Source organism: Oncorhynchus keta, chromosome 18 (assembly GCF_023373465.1).
Source record: "Oncorhynchus keta strain PuntledgeMale-10-30-2019 chromosome 18, Oket_V2, whole genome shotgun sequence".
Lineage (NCBI taxonomy): Eukaryota > Metazoa > Chordata > Actinopteri > Salmoniformes > Salmonidae > Oncorhynchus > Oncorhynchus keta.
The window spans coordinates 1,680,223-1,701,470 of NC_068438.1; the positions used below are offsets into that span (position 1 = coordinate 1,680,223).

The following is a 21,248-nucleotide window of genomic DNA, read 5'->3' on the forward strand; positions in this document are numbered from 1 at the left end:
TCATGTGCTTTTTACTGAGGAGTGGCTTCCGTCTGGCCACTCTACGATAAGGGTCTGATTTGTGAAGTGCTGCAAAGATAGTTGTCCTTCTGGAAGTTTCTACCGTCTCCACATATTAACTCTGGATCTCTGTCAGAGTGACCATTGGGTTATTGGTCACCTCCCTGACCAAGGCCCTTCTACACCGATTGCTCAGTTTGGCCGGGCGGCCAGCTCCATGAAGAGTCTTGGTGGTATCAAACATTTTCCATTTAAGAATGATGGAGGCTACTGTGTTCTTGGGGACCTTCAATGCTGCAGACATTTTTTGGTGTCCTTCCCCAGATCTGTGCCTCAAAACAATCCAGTCTCGGAGCTCAATCCAGTCTCAGACAATTCCTTTGACCTTATGGCTTGGTTTTTGCTCGGACATGCACTGTCAACTGTGGGACCTTATATAGACAGGTATGTGCCTTTCCAAATCATGTCCAATCAATTGAATTTACCATAGGTGAACTCCAATGACGTTGTAGAAACATCTCAAGGATGATCAATGGAAACAGGATGTACCTGAGCATAATTTTGAGTCTTGCAGCAAAGGGCCTGAATACTTAAAAAAAATATATACATTTGCAAAAATGTGTCATTATGGGGTATCGTGTGTAGATTAAATAAAACATGTTCATCAATCAATTTTAGAATAAGACTAACATAACATGGGGAAAAAGTTGAGGGGTCTGAATATTTTCTTGATGCATAGTATACACTGAGTATACCAAAGATTAGGAACACCTTCCTAATATTGATTTGCACCTGCTTTCCCCCTCAGAACAGCCTCAATTCGTCGGGGCATGGACTCTACAAGGCGTCGAAAGCTTTCCACAGGGATACTGGCCCATGTTGACACAATGCTTCCCACAGTTGTCAATTTCGCTGGATGTCCTTTGGGTGGTGGACAATTCTTGATACACACAGGAAACTGTTGAACGTGAATAACTCAGCTGTGTTGCAGTTCTTGACACAAACTGGTGAGTCTGGCACCTACTACCATACCCAGTTCAAAAGGACAAATGGACATTTTTTGTCTTCAACCTCTGAATGGCAAACAATCCCTATCTCAATCGTCTCAAGACTTAAAAATCCTTATTTAACCGGTCTCCTCCACAACTACACTAATTGAAGTGGATTTAACAAGTGACATCAATAAGGGATCATAGCTTTCACCTGGCCAGTCTATGTCATGAAAATAACAAATGTGCTTAATGTTTTGTATACTCAGTGTATATTGCAGTACTTTTGACAAACACACCCTAATCCCTATATTTAGTGCACTACTTTTGACAGAGACCTGGCAGCTTGGTGCCAGGACAACAACCTCTCCCTCAACCTCAGCAAAATTAGGCCCTAATGTTTGTATTTCACATGACTGGGCAGGGGCGCAGCCATGGGTAGGCCAGAGAGGGCATTGGCCCACCCACTGGGGAGCCAGGCCCAGCCACTGGGAAGCCAGGCCCACCCACTGGGGAGCCAGACCCACCCACTGGGGAGCCAGGCCCACCTACTGGGGAGCCAGGCACACCTACTGGGGAGCCAGGCACACCTACTGGGGAGCCAGGCACACCTACTGGGGAGCCAGGCCCACCTACTGGGGAGCCAGGCCCACCTACTGGGGAGCCAGGCACACCTACTGGGGAGCCAGGCCCACCTACTGGGGAGCCAGGCACACCTACTGGGGAGCCAGGCACACCTACTGGGGAGCCAGGCCCACCTACTGGGGAGCCAGGCACACCTACTGGGGATTCAGGCACACCTACTGGGGAGCCAGGCCCAGCTACTGGGGAGACAGGCACACCTACTGGGGAGACAGGCACACCTACTGGGGAGCCAGGCCCAGCTACTGGGGAGACAGGCACACCTACTGGGGAGCCAGGCCCAGCAAAGCAGAATTCATCTTTCCCCACAAAAGGGCTTTATTAGTTAGAAATACTCCTTTATTTCAGATCACGAAACACGGGAACAGCACTTTACATGTTGTGTTTATATCTTTGTATAGCTACTTCAATTACCTCGTACCCCAGGGTATAGCCATGTTATTTTCTCTTGTTATTGTTCTTAGTTTTAATCGTTATTCACTACGTATTTATTCCTCGTGTCACTATTTTAGATTTTTTTCATTAACTATGAATTGTTAGAAAAGGTCCCATCAGTAAGCCTTACACTGTTCGTCAACACCTGTTGTTTGCGAAGCAGCCACCATGCAGAAGGACCAATTCCACGGAGGAATACAAAGGACACACATATTTCATATAGAATATTTGATTAATTAAACAGACTGGAAAAATGTATGAGGAAATTGCAATTAGTTAATTGTATTCTTATCTATTTAATACTCCTTTCTCCGTCTCAAAACACTAATAAAACAATGCTGGGCAGCAAATTTTGGATTTGTCACTTGTCGTTTTTTTTCATCATCTGCAGAGGCACCTTTGCACATGCACAATAAAATGCAAATCGCCTAGGCGATCGATGTACAGCTCCTCTCCATCTGTTCTTGTTCTTGTCCTCGTGGTCACGGGCCCCCTGACCTTGGAGAAAAAAACATGATCTCTGTCTCATCTTCTCCCGCCCATCTTCCGTCGCACCTGGGCACAACAACAGCATGGAGGTCCTGGTTAGAAAGTCAACTAGACATACAGTACCAGTCAAAAGTTCGGACGAACCTACTCATTCAAGGGTTTTCCTTATAATAGTGAAGACATCAACACTAGTAAATAACACATATGGAATCATGTAATAACCAAAAAAGTGTTAAACAAATCAAAATATATTTAATATTTTAGATTCTTCAAAGTAACCACGCCTTTTACCTCGATGACAGCTGTGCACACGAACATTCTCTCAACCAGCTTCATGAGGAATGCTTTTCCAACAGTCTTGCAGGAGTTACCACATACGTTGATGGCTGCTTTTCCTTCACTCTGGAGGCCAGGTCATATGATGCAGCACTCCATCACTCTCCTTGGTCAAATAGACCTTACACAGCCTGGAGGTGTGTTGGGTCATTGTCCTGTTGAAAAACAAATGATAGCGCAAACCAGAAGGGATGGCATATCGCTGGAGAATGCTGTGGTAGCCATGCTGGTTAAGTGTGCCTTGAATTCTAAATAAATCACAGACAGTGGCACTAGCAAAGCACCCCCAGACCATCACACCTCCTCCTCCATGCTTCACGGTGGAAACCACACATGTGGAGATCATCCGTTCACCCATTCTGCGTCTCACAAAGAAACAGTGTTTAGGACCAAACATCTCCAATTTGGACTCATCAGACCAAAGGACAGATTTCCACCGGTCTAATGTCCATTGCTCGTGTTTCTTGGCATAAGCAAGTCTCTTCTTCCTATTGGTGTCCTTTAGTAGTGGTTTCTTTGCAACAAATCGACCATGAAGGCCTGATTCACGCAGTCTCCTCTGAACAGTTGATGTTGAGATGTGTCTGTTACTTTAACTCTGTGAAGTATTTATTTGGGCTGCAATCTGATGAACTTATCCTCTGCAGCAAAGTAAACTCGGGGTCTTCCTTTCCTGTGGCGGTCCTCATGAGAGCCAATTTTCATTTTTTTATGACTGCGCTTGAACAAACTTCAAAAGTTCTTGAAATTTTCCAGATTGACTGACCTTCATGTCTTAAAAGTAATGATAGACTGTCATTTCTCTTTGCTTATTTGAGCTGTTCTTGCCATAATATGGACTTGGTCTGGACTTGGTCTTCTGTCTACCACCCCTACCTTGTCACAACACAACTGATTGGCTCAAATGCATTAAGAAGGAACGAAATTCCACAAATTAACTTTTAACATGGCATACTTGTTAATTGAAATGAAGCTACCTCATGAAGCTGGTTGAGAGAATGCCAAGAGTGTGCAAAGCTGTCATCAAGGAAAAGGATGGCTTCTTTGAAGAATCTAAAATCTAAAATAGATTTGGATTTGTTTAACACTTTTTTGGTTACTACATGATTCCATATGTATTTCATAGTGTTGATGTCTTCACTATTATTCTACAATGTAGAAAATAGTAGAAATAAAGAAAACCCCTGGAATTAGCAGGTGTTCCAAACTTTTGACTGGTCCTGTTATATAAAGACTTTACCAGCACAGCTGAGAGATGGCACATTGAGGTGGGTGAGAATTGAGAGAGGGGGGTCAAGGGGTGGAGGAGTATGTGAAGGAGGGTGACGAGGTGGGGAGGGGGCTGAGAGGAGAGGGGTGGGTGAGGGAGTGTAGGGTCAGGTGAAGAGGTGAGGCGGGGACTGGAGGTCAAGGGGGAGGTAGGTGAGGGGTGGAGAGTGTGTGTGAGGGGGAGGCAGAGGTGTGTGAGTGGACTACTTACTTTGGTTGTGGTCTTGCTCTCCTCCTCTTCCTGGCTCTGAGACATCTCCATCTCCTCCACCTCGGACTCGTTCTCTTTACTCAAACGTCCTGTGTGCCTGAAACACACAGCAGGTCATTGTACAGCCTGATCCTCACTGAGTAACAGGGTTAACATTGAAGTCAAATCAAAACAAAAACCTACAAACAGCAACTCAAGGCACTGAATTAATTCAAAATATAAAGGATAAGGAATGAAGTTGAAGAAAATGCCACATGAGTTACATATTTTTAATAATAATAATAATAATTTTCATGGCTGTATGTTGCTGTGCTTTGGGAGGTCTCCCCCATCTTTTCTGTGGCGTGGATTCTGCAGTCGTCTGTGGCCTCCAGTCTGTAAAAGAACACATACATCAACAAAATGTCACAAAAGATTCCCCATCCACACCTTCTCTTTCAAGAGATTAGTAGCATGTTAGGAGTTGGCTATCGATTTATCAACCTATCAATGTGTCCATTTAGACCAAGGGCCTGAAACCCACGGCTCCAGAGCAACATACTGCAGCAATCTACAATTAGCCATTAAAAAAAGTAATCAGTAGCCTCTGCTGCGACTTCCGTGGTGCCCTGCCTCCTCTCTGCACCGTGGGCTTCACTTCCATGTTCTCACTGCTGCTATCTTCCTCCTCCCCCTGCTCCTCTTCCTCCTAAGCTTGACAAGCAGCCTTCTTCCGGCCCCTCATGCCCTTGGTAAGTGTGTCATTATTATGCACAGCAGCCTCAATATTGATCATAATAATACATTTTATGACAACTAACTTCCAAGAACACTTTATAGAGTAAAAGTATTAAGTACAAGAACAGATCAAACAACCGCAACAAGACCCACAGTCTTGTTGTAAACATTGGTTGCATTCCAGACCATCTTTATAGCAGTGGCGCTATAAAGATGGTCTGTATAAACACTTCTCTGAGTATTGTGAGATCTGATAAATTATGTGAGCTGTGTTGAAGATAAGTTGGATAGCAACCATTAAGCGGTAAGTTCAGGATTTTACAACTTGATAAAGATGGTTCCTCACACTGTATTTGTCTATGGGCCACTAAAAATTAAGATGTAAAATCCTGAACTTCCCCATTAAAATAAGGCAACCGGGGTCAAAAAACAAAATGGTACCTTGGGGGCCGTCTCCTGCGACCTCTTTTGGGAGGATTGTTCTGTTCGTCTTTCGTCTCCAGGGTGGTGTCTGCAGCATTGGTCTTGGCCCACGGCTCCTCCCCCACGTTTGGGCTTGGCCTCCTGGCCTGCCTTGTCGTCCTGGCTGGAAGCGGCTGTCCGTCGTTAGCGTCACCTGCAGGGCTTGCTGTCGTCGTCCTGTGCAGCCAGACTCTTCATGACTGTGATATCCTCGTTCTCACTGTGGTCCAACCTCGGCACTGTCGATCCTGGGACATTAAGAGATAGTGTTTTATTAAGCGTGTTTGCCTTGACACAGGGACTGGACAAAAAAAAGACAATTAACTGTAGATGTGGTCTGGGGGTGGTCTAAGCCAGTGGTTCCCAAACTGCCAGTGGTTTCTTACTGAGTAACTATAGGAAAAAAGTAACATTCCTGCTCTCTTTTGTGGAAGCAGCAGTGAGCGGATTTGACCCTTTTTTCTGTAGCTCTCCTGGAACATAGTATAGTATAGTATAGTAGTAGTATAGTATAGTATATGCCATTTAGCTGACGCTTTTATCCAAAGCGACTTACAGTCATGTGTGCATACATTCTACGTATGGGTGGTCCCGGGAATCGAACCCACTACCCTGGCGTTACAAGCGCCATGCTCTACCAACTGAGCTACAGAAGGACCACGATGGCTGCATCATACTGTACCTGCAGTGTAAATGTAGCTAAAACAACACCTGCTACAGACTATAATATATGCACCTGTCCTCTCAAGGCAAAGTGGAAAGATTGACAAGTAGCGACATCCATCTGACTTCCCACTCCTCCACCTACGTATACAGCTATAATCTTTTATTTACTCATCTAGTAGCGACATCCATCTGACTTCCCACTCCTCCACCTACGTATACAGCTATAATCTTTTATTTACTCATCTAGTAGCGACATCCATCTGACTTCCCACTCCCTCCACCTACGTATACAGCTATAATATTTTATTTACTCATCTAGTAGCGACATCCATCTGACTTCCCACTCCCTCCACCTACGTATACAGCTATAATCTTTTATTTACTCATCTAGTAGCGACATCCATCTGACTTCCCACTCCCTCCACCTACGTATACAGCTATAATCTTTTATTTACTCATCTAGTAGCGACATCCATCTGACTTCCCACTCCCTCCACCTACGTATACAGCTATAATATTTTATTTACTCATCTAGTAGCGACATCCATCTGACTTCCCACTCCCTCCACCTACGTATACAGCTATAATATTTTATTTACTCATCTAGTAGCGACATCCATCTGACTTCCCACTCCCTCCACCTACGTATACAGCTATAATATTTTATTTACTCATCTAGTAGCGACATCCATCTGACTTCCCACTCCTCCACCTACGTATACAGCTATAATCTTTTATTTACTCATCTAGTAGCGACATCCATCTGACTTCCCACTCCCTCCACCTACGTATACAGCTATAATCTTTTATTTACTCATCTAGTAGCGACATCCATCTGACTTCCCACTCCTCCACCTACGTATACAGCTATAATCTTTTATTTACTCATCTAGTAGCGACATCCATCTGACTTCCCACTCCTCCACCTACGTATACAGCTATAATCTTTTATTTACTCATCTAGTAGCGACATCCATCTGACTTCCCACTCCTCCACCTACGTATACAGCTATAATCTTTTATTTACTCATCTAGTAGCGACATCCATCTGACTTCCCACTCCTCCACCTACGTATACAGCTATAATCTTTTATTTACTCATCTAGTAGCGACATCCATCTGACTTCCCACTCCTCCACCTACGTATACAGCTATAATCTTTTATTTACTCATCTAGTAGCGACATCCATCTGACTTCCCACTCCCTCCACCTACGTATACAGCTATAATATTTTATTTACTCATCTAATAGCGACATCTATCTGACTTCCCACTCCCTCCACCTACGTATACAGCTATAATATTTTATTTACTCATCTAGTAGCGACATCTATCTGACTTCCCACTCCCTCCACCTACGTATACAGCTATAATATTTTATTTACTCATCTAGTAGCGACATCCATCTGACTTCCCACTCCCTCCACCTACGTATACAGCTATAATATTTTATTTACTCATCTAGTAGCGACATCCATCTGACTTCCCACTCCCTCCACCTACGTATACAGCTATAATATTTTATTTACTCATCTAGTAGCGACATCCATCTGACTTCCCACTCCCTCCACCTACGTATACAGCTATAATATTTTATTTACTCATCTAGTAGCGACATCCATCTGACTTCCCACTCCCTCCACCTACGTATACAGCTATAATATTTTATTTACTCATCTAGTAGCGACATCCATCTGACTTCCCACTCCCTCCACCTACGTATACAGCCATAATATTTTATTTACTCATCTAGTAGCGACATCCATCTGACTTCCCACTCCCTCCACCTACGTATACAGCTATAATATTTTATTTACTCATCTAGTAGCGACATCCATCTGACTTCCCACTCCTCCACCTACGTATACAGCTATAATATTTTATTTACTCATCTAGTAGCGACATCCATCTGACTTCCCACTCCCTCCACCTACGTATACAGCTATAATATTTTATTTACTCATCTAGTAGCGACATCCATCTGACTTCCCACTCCCTCCACCTACGTATACAGCCATAATCTTTTATTTACGCATCACTCCATTCCTTGGCAGGACATTCCCCATTCATCTATTCAGTTCAGATGTGATTCACTCCCTCTCTCCCAGATTATGTAAATGACAAGGTTTTTTGAAGTATACAGCCTGGTGACAAACATGGCAGCTTGCTTTTCTTAGACTGGTGCAGAACACCACATCTCAATTACAAACTCGTGCCACCGAATACTGAGGCTCTGATAAACAATTTGGGTAAATGGCTGATCCATACAATTAGACCGTGTGTTGGACAACCATGTTGTCTCCCGAAAAATTTAGTAAAAGAAAAACCCAGCACTCTGAGTTAGTGGCACTTAAAGTGGCAAGAAAAAGTATGTGAACCCTTTGGAATTGTCACGTTCTGACCATAGTTCTGTTATTTTATTCTTTGTTTAAGTATGAAAATTATGTCATGGCTTTAGAAGCTTCTGATAAGCTAATTGACATCATTTGAGTCAATTGAAGGTGTACCTGAGGATGTATTTCAAGGAATACCTTCAAACGCAGTGCCTCTTTGCTTGACATCATGGGAAAATCAAAAGAAATCAGCCAAGATCTCAGAAAAACATTTGTAGACCTCCACAAGTCTGGTTCATCGTTGGGAGCAATTGAAGGTACCACATTCATCTGTACAAAAAAATAGTATGCAAGTGTGAACACCATGGAACCACGCAGCCGTCATACCGCTCAGGAAGGAGACGCGTTCTGTCTAGAGATGAACGTATTTTGGTGGGAAATGTCCAAATCAATCCAAAAACAACAGCAAAGGACCTTGCTGGAGGAAACAGGATACGAAAGTATCTATATCCACATTAAAACAAATCCTGCATCGACAACCTGAAAGACCGCTCAGCAAGGAAGAAGCCACTGCTCCAAACTATCGTTTGCAACTGCACATGGGGACAAAGATTGTACTTTTTGGAGAAATGTACTCTGGTCTGATGAAACAAAAATAGAACTGGTTGGCCATAATGACAATCGTTATGTTTGGAGGAAAAGGGTGAGGCTTGCAAGCTGAAGAACACCATCCCAACCGTGAAGCACAGGAGTGGCAGCATCATGATGTGGGGTTGCTTTGCTGCAGAAGGGACTGGTAAACTTCACAAAATAGATGGCATCATGAGGTAGGAACATTACCTGGATAATGTTGAAGCAACATCTCAAGACATCATCAATTAAAACTTGGTTGCAAATGGGTCTTCCAAACGGACAATGACCCAAGCATACTTCCAAAGTTGTGGCAAATGGCTTAAGGACTACAAAGTCAAGGTTTTGGAGTGGCCATCACAAAGCCCTGACCTCAAACCTATAGAAAATTTGCGGGCAGAACTGAAAAAGCGTGTGCGAGCAAGGAAGCCTACAAACCTGACTCAGTTACACCAGCTTCTGTCAGGAGGAATGGGCCAACATTCACCCAACTTGTTGTGGCAAGAGTATGGATGGCTACCTGAAAGGTTTGACCCAAGTTAAACAATTTAAAGGCAATGCTACCAAATAATAATTGTGTGTATGTAAACTTATGATCCACTGGGAATGTGATGAAATAAATAAAAGCTGAATTAAATAATTCTCTCTACTATTATTCTGACATTTCATTCTTAAAATAAAATGGTGATTCTAACTGACGTAAGACAGGGACATTTTTACGAGGATTAAATGTCAAGAATTGTGAAAAAATGAGTTTAAATGAAGTTGGCTAGGGTGTATGTAAACTTCTTAACCAACTTGCCAAAACTATAGTTTGTCAACAAGAAATTTGTGGAGTGGTTGAAAAATGAGTTTTAATGACTCCAACCTAAGTGTATGTAAACGTCCGACTTCAACTGTATATATTTTTTATCTAGTCCAGGAGAGGGTCATGTTATTTGTAATGTATTACATTTCTATATTTCTAAGTGTTTTAGAATTAGTTGCTTATTAGATATATAAACTCAGCAAAAAAGAAACGTCCCTTTTTCAGGACCCTGTCTTTCAAAGATAATTTATAAAAATCCAATTCACTTCACAGATCTTCATTGTAAAGGGTTTAAACACTGTTACCCATGCTTGTTCAATGAACCATAAACAATTAATGAACATGCACCAGTGGAACGATCGTTAAGACACTAACAGCTTACAGATGGTAGGCAATTAAGGTCACAGTTGTGAAAACTTAGGACAAAAATAAAAAGAGACCTTTCTACTGACTCTGAAAAGCACCAAAAGAAAGATGCCCATTGTCCCGGCTCAGCTGCGTGAACGGGCCTTAGGCATGATGACTGCAGATGTGGCCAGGGCAATAAATTTCAATGTCCGTACTGTGAGACGCCTAAGACTAGAAGTCGACCGATTAATTAAGGCAGATTTCGAGTTTTCATAACAAAAATCAGTAATCGGCATTTTTGGACACCAATTATGGCCGATTACATTGCACTCCACGAGACTGCGTGGCAGGCTGACCACCTGTTACGCGAGTGCAGCAAGGAGCCAAGGTAAGTTGCGAGCAAGCATTAAACTTATCTTATAAAAAACAATCAATCAATCTTAACATAATCACTGGTTGACAACATATGGTTGATGATATTACTAGTTTAACTAGCTTGTCCTGCTTTGCAAATAATCATTGCGGTGCCTATTAATTTATCATCGAATCACAGCCTACTTTGCCAAACGGGTGATGATTTAACAAGCGCGTTCGCAAAAAAAAGCACTGCCGTTGCACTAATGTACCTAACCATAAACATCAATATCTTAAAATAAATACACAAGTATATTTTTAAACCTGCATATTTAGTTAAAAGTAATTAATGTTAGCAGGCAATATTAACTAAGAAAATGGTGTCACTTCTCTTGCGTTCTGTGAAAGCAGAGTCAGGAGTTTGGGCTGCCTGGCTCGTTGCGAACTGTGTGAAGACCATTTCTTCCTAACAAAGACTAATTATTTAGCCAGAATTTTACATAAGTATGACATAACATTGAAGGTTGTGCAATGTAACAGCAATAATTAGACTTATGGATGCCACCCGTTCGATAAAATACAGAACGGTTACATATTTCCCTGAAAGAATAAACATTTTCTTTTCAAAATGATAGTTTCCGGATTTGAACATATTAATTACCTAAGGATCATATTTCTGTGTGTTTATTATATTATAATTAAGTCCATCATTTGATATTTGATAGAGCAGTCTGACTGAGGGGTGGTAGGCAGCAGCAGGCTCGTAAGCGTTTATTCAAACAGCACTTTCCTGCGTTTGCCAGCAGCTCTTCAAAATGCTTGAAGCACAGAGCTGTTTATGACTTCAAGCCGAGATTAGGCTGGCAATACTATAGTGCCTAAAAGAACATCCAATAGTAAAAAGGTATATGAAATACAAATGGTATAGAGAAACTGTCCTATAATAACTACAACCTAAAACTTCTTAACTGGGAATATTAAAGACTCATAATAAAAAAGGAGCCGCCAACTTTTATATGTTCTCATGTTCTGAGCAAGGTTCTTAAATGTTAGCTTTTTTACATGGCACATATTGCACTTTTACTTTCTTCTCCAACACTGTGTTTTTGCATTATTTAAACCAAATTGAACATGTTTCATTATTTATTTGAGACTAAATTGTTTTTATTTGTGAATCATATTAAGTTAAAATAATAGTGTTCATTCAGTATTGTTGGAATTGTCATTATTGCAAATGTAAAAAAAATATATATATATAAAAAAATATTTTTAAAAAATGTCAGAATAATCAGACAATTGTTTTGGGGTCCTCCAATAAATCGGTATCGGCGTTGAAAAATCATAGTCGGTCGACCTAAACCTAAGACAGACAGGACGGACAGCTGATCGTCCTCGCAGAGGCAGACCACGTGTAACAACACCTGCACAGGATCGGTACATCCGAACATCACACCTGCGGGACAGGCACAGGATGGCAACAACAACTGCCCGAGTTACACCAGGAACGCTCAGACTGTCCGAAATAGGCTGAGAGAGGTTGGACTTAGGGCTTGAAGGCCTGTTGTAAGGCAGGTCACCAGACATCACTGGCAACAACGTTGCCTATAGGCACAACCCCACCGTCGCTGGACCAGACAGGACTGGCAAAAGGTGTTCTTCACTGACGAGTCGCGGTTTTGTCTGACCAGTGGTGATGGTCGGATTCACGTTTATCGTCGATGGAATTAGCGTTACACCGAGGCCTGTACACTGGAGTGGGATCGGAGGTGGAGTGTCCGTCATGGTCTGGGGTGGTGTGTCACAGTATCATCGGACTGCCTGCAATGACAACAAGCTCAATCTCAACGCTGTACTTTACAGGGAAGACATCCTCCTCCCTCATGTGGTACCCTTCCTGCAGGCTCATCCTGACACGACCCTCCAGCATGACAATGCCACCAGCCATACTGCTCGTTCGTTTTAAGAATGTAAAATGTCAGAATAATAGCAGAGAGAAAGATTTCTTTTAGCTTTTATTTCTTACATCACATTCCCAGTGGGTCAGAAGTTTAAATACACTCAATTAGTATTTGGCAGAGGTGTGGACTCGAGTCACAAATATGCTGACTTTGACTTTAACACCAATGACGTGACTTAACTTGGACTTAAGCCCTTTGACTCGAACTGACTTGATACCCTCCCCAAGCCCAAATATTAAAAGTTATGTTATTTATAAAAGTGTGCAGTGCATCAACTCTTCATTTAACGGATTACAGTTTGAATCGGACAGCAGCCAATCAAATTGTGCTAGCTGAGGAAAAGTTGCACTTGGCAGTGCAGAGGAACATCGGCGGGCGAATTCAGATGGAGCCATTGGAAAGGTGATACCCCAAAGTACAAGCCTACATCACCATATTGCGCCACATAGTGATCCTCAATAGTCCATAGCTATTGGGAGGTTTTTATTTTCTCTTATGGCTACCCATGTATTTCCATGGAAATATGAAGTTTATTTGAAAAGTAATACATGTATTTCCTAAAATAATTCATGATTTGCGTAAATGTAATATACAAACTATTACTCTTGTTATAAATATAGTAGTTTAGGACTTGAGACTTGACTTGAGACAGTTGGCCTTGACTTGAGACTTGACTCGGACTTGCCTGTCTTGACATGGGACATGAGTGCTAAGACTCGAGACATACTTGTGACTTGTAAAACAATGACTTGGTCCCACCTCTGGGATTTGGTAGTATTGCCTTTAAATTGTTTAACATGGGTCATAAGTTTCCACAAGCTTTCCACAATAAGTTGGGTGAATTTTAGCCCATTTCTACTGACAGAACCGAATCAGGTTTGTTGGCCTCCTTGCTCGCACACGCTTTTTCAGTTCTGCCCGCAAATGTTATATAGGATTGAGGTCAGGGCTTTGTGATGGCCACTCCAAAACCTTGACTTTGTTGTCCATAAGCTATTTTGCCACAACTTTGGAAGTATGCTTGGGGTCATTGTCCATTTGGAAGACCCATTTGCGACCAAGCTTCAACTTCCAGACCGGTATCTTGAGATGTTGCTTCAATATATCCACATAATGTTCCTACCTCATGATGCCATCTATTTTGTGAAGTGCACCAGTCCCTCCTGCAGCAAAACAACCCCACGACATGATACTGCCACCCCCGTGCTTCACCATTGGGATGTGTTCTTCGGCTTGCAAGACCACCCCCTTTTTCCTCCAAACCCCGGTCATTACAGCCAAACTATTTTTGGTTCATCAGACCAGAGTACATTTCTCTAAAAAGTACAATCTAAGCCCCCATGTGCAGTTGCAAACTGTAGTCTGGCTTTTTTATGGGGTTTTTGGAGCAGTGGCTTCTTCCTTGCTGAGCGGCCTTTCAGGTTATGTCGATATAGGACTCGTTTTACAGTGTATATAGATACATTTGTACCCGTTTCCTCCAGCATCTTCACAATGTCCTTTGCTGTTGTTCTGGGATTGATTTGCACTTTTTGCACCAAAGTACATTCATTTCTAGGAGACAGAACGCCTCTCCTTCCTGAGCGGTATGACGGCTGCGTGGTCCCATAGTAAGTTTTAAGTTCCTCGGCGTACACATCACAGACAAACTGAATTGGTCCACCAACACAGACAGCATCGTGAAGAAGGCGCAGCAGCGCCTCTTCAACCTCAGGAGGCTGAAGAAATTTGGCTTGTCACCAAAAGCTTCTACAGCTTCTACAGATACACAATCGAGAGCATCCTGTAGGGCTGTATCACCGCCTGATACGGCAACTGCTCCGCCCACAACCGTAAGGCTCTCCAGAGGATAGTGAGATCTGCACAACGCATTACCGGGGGCAAACTACCTGCCCTCCAGGACACCTACACCACCCGATGTCACAGGAAGGCCATAAAGATCATCAAGGACAACAACCACCCGAGCCACTGCCTGTTCACCCCGCTAACATCCAGAAGGCGAGGTCAGTACAGGTACATCAAAGCTGGAACCGAGAGACTGAAAAACAGCATCTATCTCAAGGCCATCGGACTGTTAAACAGCCACCACTAACATTGAGTGGCTGCTGCCAACACACTGACTCAACTCCAGCCACTTTAATAATGGGAATTGATGTAAAATATATGACTAGCCACTTCAAACAATGATACTTAATATAATGTTTACATACCCTACATTAATCATCTCATATGTATACATATATACTGTACTTTATATCATCTACTGCATCTTTATGTAATACATGTATCACTAGCCACTTCAAACTATGCCACTTTGTTTACATACTCATCTCATATGTATATACTGCACTCGATACCATCTACTGCATCTTGCCTATGCCGCTCTGTACCATCACTCATTCATACATCTTTATGTACATATTCTTTATCCCTTTACACTTGTGTGTATAAGGTAGTAGTTTTGGAATTGTTAGTTAGATTACTCGTTGGTTATTACTGCAAAAGCATTTCGCTACACTCGCATTAACATCTGCTAACCATGTGTATGTGACAAATAAATTTGATTTGGTGTTTATACTTGCGTACTGTTGTTTGTACAGATGAACGTGGTACCTTCAGGCACCTGGAAATTGCTCCCAAGGATGAACCAGACTTGTGGAGGTCTACACATTTCTTTTCCGAGGTCTTGGCTGATTTCTTTTGATTTTCCCATGATGTCAAGCAAAGAGGCACTGAGTTTGAAGGTAGGCCTTGAAATACATCCTCAGGTACAGCTCCAATTGACTCAAATGATGTCAATTAGCCTGTCAGAAGTTTCTAAAGCCATTACATAATTTTCTGGAATTTTCAAAAGCTGTTTAAAGGCACAGTCAATTTAGTACATGTAAACTTCTGACCCACTGGAATTGTGATACAGTAAATTATAAGTGAAATAATCTGTCTGTAAACAATTATTGTAAAAATGACTTGTGTCACGCACAAAGTAGATGTCCTAACCGACTTGCCAAAACTATAGTTTGTTAACAAGAAATTTGTGGAGTGGTTTAAAATTAAGTTTTAATGACCCCAACCTAAGTGTATGTAAACTTCCAACTTCAACTGTACATTAAAAAAAATCCTGCTCATCTTAATTTCCATAATTAACATTTGTAATAATGTAGGTAGTTCATGCAAAGGATTGTTACATTTAAATAGGATGGCCATTACAAAAATTACATTTTGGCAAGCAATTATTATTTTAGCAAACAATTACTGTGATTAAGAACCTGACATCTTTACTCCCTAGCAACAGTTGTGGAAAACACACACACACACACACAACCATAAACTCAGATGTTCCATCCCAGAGCCCAATTCAAGAAAGGACTTGATTTATAAATGCATAAACAGTTGCAGCTTTATGAGAAGGCATGCAAAACTGAGCAAAAACATGGGGAAATGGGGAGATTTGATTAACCATTATCAAGTCCTAGGTGATGGAGATCAGATACACCTCCTTCCCCTGATACACCCACACGCTGGTCCCCCTTTGTGATCATAATTATTCTCAAGCATCTCTGTGCAGCCTCAATAATATGCCCCCTTTCTGAATGTCTGAGTGTGACCCTCTCCCCATGGGTTACTGCAGTGAGTGTTGCCAGCACTGCCACTGCCTGGGTGGGGGCACCCCACCAGAATCCCCACTAGGTACAAGGTCGTCAAGGTTCTCATTAGCAGCGTTGATAATTTCCTTGTATATTATGCCCTCCCATCAGGGGGCTCTGTAGGACCAACCCTTCCAGGCAGGCTCAGAATCTTGAGGGAGTGCGGTGCTGCTTAAGTAGGTCTCTGACCACATTCATCTTTCAGATTTGGCTGCATATAGGCTAGTTACATTAGGTCCATAAAACAGATAAGGCAGGGTTATATCTGTCCGGGGGTATCGTCAGATGGGGTCACAGTGTCTCCTGACCCCTCCTGTCTCAGCCTCCAGTATTTATGCTGCAATTGTTTGTGTCGGGGGGCTAGGGTCAGTCTGATATATCTGGAGTATTTTTCCTGTCTTATCTGGTGTCATGTGTGAATTAACATACAGTACACTCTCTCTAATTCTCTTTTTTCTCTCTCTCTCTCTTTTTCTCTCCCTCTCTGAGGACCTGAGCCCTAGGACCATGCCTCAGGACTACCTGGCCTGATGACTCCTTGCTGTCCCCAGTCCACCTGGTTGTGCTGCTGCTCCAGTTTAACTGTTCTGACTGTGGCTATGGAACCCTGACATTTTCACCGGTCGTGCAACCTTGTCCCAGACCAGCTGTTTTCAACTCTCTAGAGACAGCAGGAGCGGTAGAGATACTGAATGATCGGCTTTGAAAAGCCAACTGACATTTTCTCCTGAGGTGCTGACCTGTTGCACCCTCTACAACCACTGTGATTATTATTATTTGACCCTGCTGGTCATCTATGAACATTTGAACATCTTGGCCATGTTCTGTTATAATCTCCACCCGGCAGAGCAAGAGAACTGGCCAACCCTCATAGCCTGGTTCCTCTCTAGGTATCTTCCTAGGTTCTGGCCTTTCTAGGGAGTTTTTCCTAGCCAATGTGCTTCTACACCTGCATTGCTTGCTGTTTGGGGTTTTAGGCTGTGTTTCTTTACAGCACTTTGTGACATCAGCTGATGTAAGAAGGGCTTTATAAATACATTTGATACGGACTTCTTCTTAGTGTATTGGTCATTCAGGTGGGTGTCTAGGATATAGGCTTGGGGACCATTCCATCATGACAGGACAGTAAATAAATAAACTATATGATAAGGAAATGTGTTTTAATAAATGATTAGAATGTTACAGTCCTGAAACCATAGGTCTGATACCATGTGATTGTATGAAATTAATTTGAATCATTATATTATTATAATACATGTGTGTAAGAGTTAGACTCATTCGATGATTATATTATAATACTGTGTGTGGTTTTAATCAGAATCAACGTTGTGGGAACAATTTGTTAGTGTTTTGAGAACAGACTATCTGTCTGAGCCAGATCCGGGGAGACCTTGGGTGGGACACTGAGAACTTCCCAGTCCTCTCCCTATGTTAGGGGAGGGTAGGAAGACACTATTCTCACGTACTCCCCTCGGCTCTATTGGCGGGCGGATTTGATGGTTGGTGTGGAAGTATGTGTGTCGCTATAAATTGAAGGTCTTGTAGCTTAGCTTATTTTCAAAAATAGCTGTGGATTGTTTCAAATCACAAGCTCATAGGCCTGTCTATTTGGGAAGCGTGGCAATAGGCCCGATTATTGACTTGCGGCTATCACTGAAAAGCATCCAAAATATATGTGAAGATAAATGTGTCTTTTGAGTATAATTTAAAATGTCGAGACAAGAAAGGGAGGGTTGTGTGGCGAATATATAGGCAAGCCTCTTTTCAGAATGGCTCAGCTGTCTTCCGCCAATTCTTGCGCATTCATTGTGTGAATTGTTTGCACTTAATTTGTTGGTAGCGTGCCTTTAAATTGTTATATGTATACGTAAGACGGCTAAATAAAGAGCAAAATGATTGATTATTATTATTTGTATTTTACTTCCCACGAGTCGGGTTGTGACAAAAACGCACACTCATTATGTTTAATAAATGTATCGTATAGTGTGTGTGTGGCAGGCTTACAATGCGCTGACCCTGGTGCTAGAGGGGGTACACGCAGCTAGAGATTGTTCCCAAACGGTTCATTCAATCTAATGATTAATTCTGTGATTCATAATGACATACGTTAAAGAAAACTAGGTTTATACATTAATTTAGTATCATCCTCTTGAATTTACTGGTATTTAACTACATTCAAGAGCAGTGAGTGAATGGCATAAATACTAAAATAAATACGTGTGTGTGGGGAGGGGGGAATTGATTATCATGTCTTTCAAGAATCCCTTTGATCTAAAACCAGAAATATTTTCTCTCGGACTCATGGCAAAATAGCATGAGATTAGCTATAACACCGCACATTTATCTAGCCCATGGAAGAAAACAAAGAAAAAAGGGTGGCCCATCTCGGACTTTGCGAAACTTCTCTATGCCACGGTGCCTATCCCTGGTCGAGGTCCATTCCCCAAGTCATAGATACTGCATCTCCTGTTGTCTTCGCGGTGTCCACATTCAGAAATTAGCACCGTTCCAACTACAGAGACGTACTGAACGTCGAGTCGGAGTTATGGTTAGACTAACGCCATACAATTGACCAGGCTATTCTTATTCAGTTAGCTGATAGTTACAGCCTTATAGACACACCTAGCTACGGTTCAATGACTACGTTGAATGCGGCGAGGAACTAGAATAGATGGCAAATCTGAAGCAATTCAATAATAACACTGCAGTCACACACACGCTGGCTATCTTGGCTGGACAGGGTGGGCACACGCAAGCTAGGGCTAGCCACTACAATCAAATGCATTACAAATACGTCATTTGAATCATAGCTAGCTATTTACATTCATCTGTCGCCTCTTCATTGAAGTACAACATCGACTTCATGCCATGTTGGAATACAATACACAACACGTTAACCGGGTTTTAATGAAATACTACCTTATTTGATGAATTGTAGCCAATCGTCTTTCCCTCTACGGCTGTGATCCTCCTCTCGGCTTCAAAATGGCGCCAATTTGTCCATAGCTGCACCAATCCAGTGCTGGGTGGTTTGCCTGGCTACCCACACTGGAAAAGTCTAGAAGGACACGCCTGACGCCCAAACCGATATTTCAGAATTAATTAAACTTAGGTTTAGGGTTTGGTTAAGGTAAGGGTCGGTTTTAGTTTTTTTCTAGTCGGTTTAAGCGTCAGGTGTGTCCTTATAGTCTTTCCCACCAACACTCCTTGCTCTGGCTAAACACAGCGCCACGCACACGGACGTAAATGTCAGCGAAATCATTTAGTTTGAGTCGTCAGGCTAGACAATGGTGCTGACTGACAAAAATCTAAAATACTCTTATAGTGACCCCTGCAAATAGGTCTAACTAACACCCAATGATTTTCACTAGGTGGAATGGAATGATTACGTGCAGTTCGGCATTGATAGATGCATACCCCAATAACTACAGTTGAAGTCAGAAGTTAGGTAAGGTAGGTTAGGTTGGAGTCATTAAAATTAAAACTTTAAAACCAGTCCACAAATTTCTTGTTAGAAAACTATAGTTTTGGCAAGTCGGTTAGGACATCTACTTTGTGCATGACAGAATACATTTTTCCAACAATTGTTTACAGATATTTCTGTATTTATTTTTATTTACAGATATTTCACTGTCCCAATTCCATTGGGTCAAAAATGTATATACACTGAGTTGACTGTACCTTTAAACAGCTTGGAAAATTCCAGAAAATGTCATAGCTTTAGAAGCTTCTGATGGGCTAATTTGACATAATTTGAGGCAATTGGGGGTGTACCTGTGGATGAATTTCAAGGCCTATCTTCAAACTCAGTGCCTCTGCCTGACATTATGGGAAAAATCAAAAGAAATCAGACAATACCTCAGAAAAGTCTGGTTCATCCTTGGGAGCAATTTCCAAACGCCTGAATGTACCACATTCACCTGTGCAAACTATACCATGCAAGTATAAACACCATGGGACCACACAGCAGTCATACTGCTCAGGAAGGAGACGCGTTCTGTCCCCTAGAGATGAACGAACTTTGGTGCGAAAAGTGCAAATCAATCCCAGAAAAGGACCTTGTGCAAAGGACCTTGTGAAGTTGCTGGAGGAAACAGGTACAAAAGTATCTATATCCACAGTAAAACGAATCCTATATTGACATAACCTGAAAGGCCGCTCAGCAAGGAAGCCACTGCTCCAAAACCGCCATAAAAAAGCCAGACTACGGTTTGCAACTGCACATGGGGACAATCATACTCCAAATCATACTTTTTGACGAAATGTCCTCTGGTCTGATGAAACAAAAATTGTTTGGCAACGGGGGTGGCAGCATCATGTTGTGTGGTTGTTTTGCTGCAGGAGGGACTGGTGCACTAAACAAAATAGATGGCATCATGAGGGAGTAAAATTATGTGGATATATTGAAGTAACATCTCAAGACATCAGTCAGGAAGTTAAAGCTTGGTCACAAATGGGTCTTCCAAATGGACAATGACCCCAAGCATACTTCCAAAGTTGTGGCAAAATAGCTTTAAGGACAACCAAGTCAAGGTATTGAAGTGGCCATTACAAAGCCCTGACCTCAATCCTATGGAAAATGTGTGGGTAGAACTGAAAAAGCGTGTGCGAGCAAAGAGGCCTACAAACCTGACTCAGCTACACCAGCTCTGTCAGGAGAAATGTGCCAAAATTCACCCAACTTATTGTGGGAAGCTTGTGGAAGGCTACCCAAAATGTTTGAACCAAGTTAAACAATTTAAAGGTAATTTTACCAAATACTAATTGAGTATATGTAAACTTCTGACCCACTGGGAATGTGATGAAAGAAATAAAAGCTGAAATAAATCACTCTACTATTATTCTGACATTTCACATTCTTAAAATAAAGTGGTGATTCGAACTGACCTAAAACAGGGAATTTTTACTGGGATTAAATGTCAGGAATTGTGAAAAACTGAGTTTAAACGTAGTTGGC

General features: G+C 42.1%; 1 protein-coding gene across 5 annotated transcripts in view; it reads right to left on the bottom strand.

Annotated features, from left to right (window-relative positions):
- Positions 1-2,414: 2,414 nt before the first annotated feature.
- n4bp2l2 (NEDD4 binding protein 2-like 2) overlaps positions 2,415-21,248 on the bottom strand; it is a 28,286-nt gene continuing 9,452 nt past the window's right edge. The window contains exons 6-10 of one of the 5 annotated variants that reach the window (XR_008067620.1): positions 5,530-5,798; positions 4,635-4,746; positions 4,372-4,468; positions 2,847-3,046; positions 2,415-2,621 (exon numbers count right to left, since the gene is read on the bottom strand). The gene's annotated coding sequence lies outside the window, so the exon portion shown is untranslated. Of the gene's footprint in view, positions 2,622-2,846; positions 3,047-3,868; positions 3,952-4,371; positions 4,747-5,529; positions 5,799-21,248 lie in introns of all 5 variants that reach the window. The other 4 variants (XR_008067619.1, XR_008067618.1, XR_008067617.1 and 1 more) reach the window with 4 other exon arrangements.